The 8116-nt window shown below is 33.9% G+C and overlaps 1 protein-coding gene across 1 annotated transcript in view; it reads right to left on the bottom strand.

Annotated features, from left to right (window-relative positions):
- The window catches only part of LOC106472659 (hemicentin-2-like), a gene marked incomplete at its 3' end in the record, with an annotated part of 26183 nt that overhangs the window by 10858 nt on the left and 7209 nt on the right, over positions 1–8116 (bottom strand). The window lies entirely within an intron of this gene.

The following is an 8116-nucleotide window of genomic DNA, read 5'->3' as shown; positions in this document are numbered from 1 at the left end:
CATTCTTGTAACTTGTGTTGTTTCTTGAAGTGACAGCATTCTTGTAACTTGTGTTGTTTCTTAAAGTGACATCATTCTTGTAACTTGTGTTGTTTCTTGAAGTGACAGCATTCTTGTAACTTGTGTTGTTTCTTAAAGTGACATCATTCTTGTAACTTGTGTTGTTTCTTGAAGTGACAGCATTCTTGTAACTTGTGTTGTTTCTTAAAGTGACATCATTCTTGTAACTTGTGTTGTTTCTTAAAGTGACATCATTCTTGTAACTTGTGTTGTTTCTTAAACTGACAGCTTTCTTGTAACTTGTGTTATTTCTTGAAGTGACAGATTTCTTTAAACTTGTGTTGTTTCTTGAAGTGACAGCTTTCTTCTAACTTGTGTTGTTTCTTAAAGTGACATCATTCTTGTAACTTATGTTGTTTCTTAAAGTGACAGCTTTCTTGTAACTTATGTTGTTATTTGAAGTGACAGCTTCCTTGTAACTTGTGTTGTTTCTTGAAGTGACAGCTTTCTTGTAACTTATGTTGTTATTTAAAGTGACAGCTTTCTTGTAACTTGTGTTGTTTCTTGAAGTGACTGCTGTCTTGTGTTGTTTCTTGAAGTGACAGCTTTCTTGTAACTTATGTTGTTATTTAAAGTGACAGCTTTTTTGTAACTTGTTTCTAATTAATATCTCATTCGTAAACACGATTTTATTTTCTGTTTCTATAAAGATTGGTTTGTTTGTTTTGGGTTGAATTTCGCGTGTTAGTCTCTTATGGAAACAAAACGATCTAAATATTTAAAATTAGACTCAAATTATTTAAATAATAAATTCACTTATATCAAAGAAATATAAGGTGTTAGTTTCTTATGGTAAACAAGAATTCATGTATATTTATTAATTGTAGATTTCGAAAGCGATAATGAATTTATCAACACTTCTGATCAAAGCAAGATACGATCTCATCGGAATGAAAATTAACCAAGTAAGTAATAATATAATTATTTAATATACCAAGAGTATAAAACAAAACTTAATATTAAACAGATGAATCGCCATATTGTATCTTTTAGTCAAAAGAAGATTGTGATTAGGCTTAACTTATTCGGCCTGAAACTTATTGTATTAGTTTGCTTGTAAATATTTAAATCAATATAATTTTATCGTATTATTAAAGGTTTATTTTAGGATTGGTTTTTATTTAAGCGCAAAGTTGTATAATAGGCAGAACTATTCAGTACGAACATATATAAAATGTTTAGAATGATGGATGTGGTACGGTATAAAATGTTTAGAATGATGGGTATGGTACGGTATAAAATGTTTAGAATGATGGGTACGGTACGGTATAAAATGTTTAGAATGATGGGTATGGTACGGTATAAAATGTTTAGAATGATGGATGTGGTACGGTATAAAATGTTTAGAATGATGGGTATGGTACGGTATAAAATGTTTAGAATGATGGGTACGGTACGGTATAAAATGTTTAGAATGATGGGTATGGTACGGTATAAAATGTTTAGAATGATGGGTATGGTACGGTATAAAATGTTTAGAATGATGGGTACGGTACGGTATAAAATGTTTAGTAATTACTCAGAACAGAATGAGATCAACCGTATTTATGAGTAGGGTATTACGATGTCGTATTAGGCATTGCATCACCGCACAACAACAAAGAAATGCATTTCCACCTGACATGTTAACGTCAATTGGGGATGGGGGATGGCGCCGAACTCAACTTCACTCTTGTGTCTCCCCAACATCAGATTTAGATGTGAAGAACGCCACGAGGGAAACGACATTACGATAGGTGTAGAGACAAAAATAAGTAAAGTTACAAACTAACTAACAGGGAAGATAATATCATAAAACTTTCAGGTCGACTGAGGACAGATAGATAAATACAATTATATGATCGTTTCTTCGAGAAAGGTTCTAAAGCGGTTTTACTAGAAAGACGGCTTCTCCACATCGCAGCTCTTAATCAGATGAGAGAGTGGATTGTGAAATTGGTTGTTATGGCAACCGAAGGATTAAAGAACAAATGCTATCAGTGAGTTGCTTGTATCACTTAATAATGAGTGGATATTACTGTTGTGAACGGCTCAATAATGAGTGACTATCACTGTTGTGAACGACTCAATAATGAGTGGCTATTACTGTTGTGAACGGCTCAGTAATGAGTGACTGTTACTGTTGTGAACGACTCAATAATGAGTGGCTATTACTATTTTGAACGACTCAATAATGAGTGGCTATTACTATTTTGAACGACTCAATAATGAGTGACTATTACTGTTGTAAACGGCTCAATAATGAGTGGCTATTACTATTTTGAACGACTCAATAATGAGTGGCTATTACTATTTTGAACGACTCAATAATGAGTGACTATTACTGTTGTGAACGACTCAATATTGAGTGGCTATTACTATTTTGAACGACTCAATAATGAGTGGCTATTACTATTTTGAACGACTCAATAATGAGTGGCTATTACTATTTTGAACGACTCAATAATGAGTGACTATTACTGTTGTGAACGACTCAATAATGAGTGGCTATTACTATTTTGAACGACTCAATAATGAGTGACTATTACTGTTGTGAACGGCTCAATAATGAGTGGCTATTACTGTTGTGAACGGCTCAGTAATGAGTGACTATTACTGTTTTGAACGACTCAATAATGAGTGCTATTACTATTTTGAACGACTCAATAATGAGTGGCTATTACTATTTTGAACGACTCAATAATGAGTGCTATTACTATTTTGAACGACTCAATAATGAGTGCTATTACTATTTTGAACGATTCAATAATGAGTGGCTATTACTGTTCTGAACGAACAAGGCTAGAGAAATAATATTGGATAAAGAACATCTATTGTGACACGAACATAATGTAAGGTAGGTTCTAGCGTTCATATATGAACGGTCTTTAGGGTGGCAGAGTTAGTGACGAACATAATGCAAGGTAGGTTCTAGATTTCATATGTGAAAGATCTTTAGGGCGGCAGAGTTAGTGACGAACATAATGTAAGGTAGGTTCTAGCTTTCATATGTGAACGATCTTTAGGGCGGCAGAGTTAGTGACGAACATAATGCAAGGTAGGTTCTAGATTTCATATGTGAACGATCTTTAGGGCGGCAGAGTTAGTGACGAACATAATGTAAGGTAGGTTCTAGCTTTCATATGTGAACGGTCTTTAGGGCGGCAGAGTTAGTGACGAACATAATGTAAGGTAGGTTCTAGCTCTCATATGTGAACGGTCTTTAGGGCGGCAGAGTTAGTGACGAACATAATGTTAGGTAGGTTCTAGCTTTCATATGTGAACGGTCTTTAGGGCGGCAGAAGTAGTGGAGGAGAATTGAAACTTAAACTTGATATAAGTGTTAAAAGACATAAACTTACCCACAATGATTCGATTAATTTCAACAATCAACTGAGACAATCAGTTCTAAAACTTTTTTTTTTTTTTGGTGACTACTCTGAACCTTTGTTCTTCAAACACAGAAACTTCAGAACTGCTCTTACCACGTTTCTAGTGAATAAGAAATCTCACTGAATGTTTTATGTGAACAGTCACTATGAACTATTATGGTTCCATGACACCAGTCGACAGAACTTCTCCATGACGACCTAAATGTCTGGCGCGGTGATAACTGTTGGATACAACGTCTTTATGACGGCTCAGAATGTCTGGCGCGGTGATAACTGTTGGATACAACATCTTTATGACGGCTCAGAATGTCTGGTGTGGTGATAACTGTGGGATACAACGTCTTTATGACGAACTGAATGTCTAGCGCGGTGATAACTGTTGGATACAACGTCTTTATGACGGCTCATAATGTCTGATGTGGTGATAACTGTTGGATACAACGTCTTTATTACGACCCAGAATGTCTGGTGTGGTGATAACTGTTGGATACAACGTCTTTATGACGACCCAGAATGCCCGATAAGGTAATATTTGTTGGACAGAATGTCTGTATGAAGACATAAATGCCTGATACAATAATAATTGTTGGACAGAACGTTTTTATGACGACCCTGAATGTGTGGTGTGGTGATAACTTTGAACAGAGTGTTTTTATGACGACCCTGAATGTGTGGTGTGGTGATAACTTTGGACAGAGTGTCTTTATGACGACCCAGAATGTCTGGTGTGGTGATAACTTTGAACAGAGTGTCTTTATGACGACCCAGAATGTCTGGTGTGGTGATAACTTTGGACAGAGTGTCTTTATGACGACCCAGAATGACTGGTGTGGTGATAACTGTTGGATACAACGTCTTTATGACGGCTCAGAATGTCTGGTGTGGTGATAACTGTTGGATACAACGTCTTTATGACGGCTCAGAATGTCTGGTGTGGTGATAACTGTTGGATACAACGTCTTTATGACGACCCAGAATGTCTGGTGTGGTGATAACTGTTGGATACAACGTCTTTATGACGACCCAGAATGTCTGGTGTGGTGATAACTGTTGGATACAACGTCTTTATGACGACCCAGAATGTCTGGTGTGGTGATAACTGTTGGATACAACGTCTTTATGACGACCCAGAATGCCCGATAAGGTAATATTTGTTGGACAGAATGTCTGTATGAAGACCTAAATGCCTGATACAATAATAATTGTTGGACAGAACGTTTTTATGACGACCCTGAATGTGTGGTGTGGTGATAACTTTGGACAGAGTGTCTTTATGACGACCCAGAATGTCTGGTGTGGTAATAAATGTTGACATAATTTGTTTTATGATGATTTAAATGTTTGATATGTTAATACTTGCACTGGGACTAACAGATTACATAGACAACGCTACAGACAAATTTGGAGTGGTTCTGCCCACTAATTATAAAATCAATTAATAGTAACTTTTTTGTTTGTTTTTAACTTAGCGCTCCTATTTATTAAAATTCGCCTCTAAAAACTTCCGAAAACTTGATGTCAAAGTTTCTGTAGGCAAACATAAAAACTTTTATTGATATCATATAGAGATCAATCAGTCTTAACTGTTTTTATATAAAGACCAGTGGAACGTGTCATTATATATACTCTATTATCACACTTTTTGGCTGTGTTGAAAACAAAGGCTCCTACAGGATTCAATTAGCTTTCATAATAATTACGATGATAATTCCAGAACTTCTCAAGTCCAGTAAAAATGTAGTTACACCTCCCGGCTAGCCTCACTCAAGACACGAACATTTTTCAACCCGTGAACACTTAATTACTGCTGCTGGCTATGATCTTATAGAAATAAAAACCTTATACCACAATGCTGACAGTAGTGTCTCATTGTTTGTCAGTTTAATACGTGTCTTGGTTGAACGGTGCTTTTAGGCTATTTTTAAGACGACAGCAACTAATTATGGAACATATCGCGAACATTTTATTGGTTATCTTGTATTGTTCGACAGCTTGTCTCAGCTTTCTTCGTGAAATTCTATAGCCAAAATAGAATATATTAAATATTTTTCTTACCTTGACAACTACGATTCCTGGTAAATATATTCGTCAGCGAAACAACAGTATTAAAACAACATCTCGTACGTAAGTAAGACAGAAACAACATCTCGAATAACCTATATACTTTAGAAATACTGCAAGACGACACATAAAATAAAGTATGTTCATCATATTTCTTTGAGTCGCAGCTCATATTGGTATTGACATTCTATTGACTATGGTTCTTACTGAAAATGAAAATTTTGTCCTGGAAGAACGAGCACGAGAGAAAAAAACTGTTACATTTGAAGTAAGTATTGAGCTAAGTTGAAATAATAAGTACGAGATTTTTAAGCGAAATGCCTGCGATGATTTGTTTTCCTTCAAAATGACTTTACTTATGTTTGTTCAGAGATTCATTAGGGAAGTTATAACAGCTTAACGTAACAGTGTTATTTCGTTAAACAAGGAAACATCTTACATCATATTAACCTAACAGTGTTATTTCGTTAAAGAAGGAAACATCTTACATCATATTAACCTAACAGTGTTATTTCGTTAAACAAGGAAACATCTTATTAAGATGTTTCCTTGTTTGACGAAGTAACACTGTTAGGTTAATATGATCATCATATTAACCTAACAGTGTTACTTCGTCAAACATTATAACGTCTTACCTTATGTTAATCTAGCAGTTACTTCGTCAAACAAGGAAACATCTTACATCATATTAACCTAACAGTGTTACTTCGTCAAACAAGGAAACATCTTATATCGTATTAACTTAACAGTGTTATTTCGTTAAACATTATAACGTCTTACCTTATGTTAATCTAGCAGTTACTTCGTCAAACAAGGAAACATCTTACATCATATCATTCTAGATTATGTTACTTCTTCAAACAAATAAACGCCTTACATTTTATTTTATACTATTACTCACTAAAACTTTTTACACTGTTGATTTGAATGTTGTGTTATATCATTAAACAAGAAAACCGTTTGTACTGTACTAATCTATGATCGTTGTTTACCATCGTCAAACAATAAAACGTCTCTACTACGTCAGACTATTGTCGTCAAACAATAAAACGTTTCTACTACGTTAGACTATTGTCGTCAAACAATTAAACGTTTCAACTACGTTAGACTATTGTCGTCAAACAATAAAACGTCTTATATTGTTTTATCTAGTGTTATAACCTAATAATAAGAGGCTTTAAGCCAACGTTAAGCCTAGTTTTAGTGTTTTCTTTCTAGGTTTCACTGTTTTATGTCAGATAAATATCGTTTTAAGCATTTTATAATTGAAAATAATTATACCCATAAGTTGCTTCACATAATCAGTAATAAGGTTTACAGAGAAGAAATTATTTCTGTAAGCCTTTTGAATAATCCATTGTTGTGTTCTTTACATTCGAATCATATATAAATCTATTTTCCGTATATAACAAAACGGACAAAATGTGCCCACTATTCAGATATTCATCGAATAACTTGTATAGCATTTGCTTACACTGAAGAACTACAAATTAAAATAGAAACTACCAGAAATATTTAAAAATTGTTTACAGAATTATGACATTTGTGATATACACATACATAAGTAAAATCGTTCAATGTATATCACTTCTAGTCATCGACGCTGCAATAATATTCTTGTTGGACTATAAGGAACGGAAAAAAAAAGATCGTTCCTTCTGGCTGATAACACCGTGTGATTACATACAAGTGATTCATGCTCATTCTGCTATCTTTCACGTTATTGGTAAGGTGTCTTCACGTACACAAATATAATTACATACGTGTTAGACGTAATTGAAGGTCTAGAATATTAAGTTTCATTATATAGGCTGTACATCATGTCTCGAACTCGCGAAATTTCCCTCCTGGGAATTTAAATGATTACTTCTTTCACGTGTCACGCGAAGCGTAACCCTGCTGTTCTTTCTTTTTTGTTGTTTTATCAGAGAAGCTTATTAGTAATACACATGAATTAGTGCACAACTTCTAAAAAATTACATTCTTGAAGGAATTAACGGCTAAACATGCATACAACCTGACAATAAAACACCTGCTGTGATACACATACCTTTTACACAACACGCTCGAGCGTAGAAGATACACCAAGACTCTTGAGGTTCTTCTTTCATCGAGTAAAAAATTCTAATACACTATCGTTGATAACAGGCTTAGGAAGAAGATTAGATACATACCTCTAAAGAACAATGGATGAGGACTTTTTATTTGTAGAAAAATGTTTTTTTTTGTCTCGAGAATGAATAAACGTCAAAATGTTAGCAGCTTTCAAGAATGAGTAACTATTTAAAATCTGGCCGACTGTTTCTTTCTTTTTTCACTTTCGATCAGCGATCCTGAATATCTTCTTGTTATTCTAGTCACAGACTTAAACAATTAATTATACCTTAATGTTTACAGAGAATGAAATAAATAATAATATAGTTGAAATTATACTTAAACAATTAATTATACCTTAATGTTTACAGAGAATGAAATAAATAATAATATAGTTGAAATTATGCTTAAACAATTAATTATACCTTAATGTTTACAGAGAATGAAATAAATAATAATATAGTTGAAATTATACTTAAACAATTAATTATACCTTAATGTTTACAGAGAATGAAATAAATAATAATAAT

The sequence above is a fragment of the Limulus polyphemus genome, unplaced genomic scaffold (genome assembly GCF_000517525.1).
Source record: "Limulus polyphemus unplaced genomic scaffold, Limulus_polyphemus-2.1.2 Scaffold5499, whole genome shotgun sequence".
NCBI lineage: Eukaryota > Metazoa > Arthropoda > Merostomata > Xiphosura > Limulidae > Limulus > Limulus polyphemus.
Note: the sequence above shows the minus strand (reverse complement) of the source record. Positions and strands in the feature narration are given on the sequence as shown.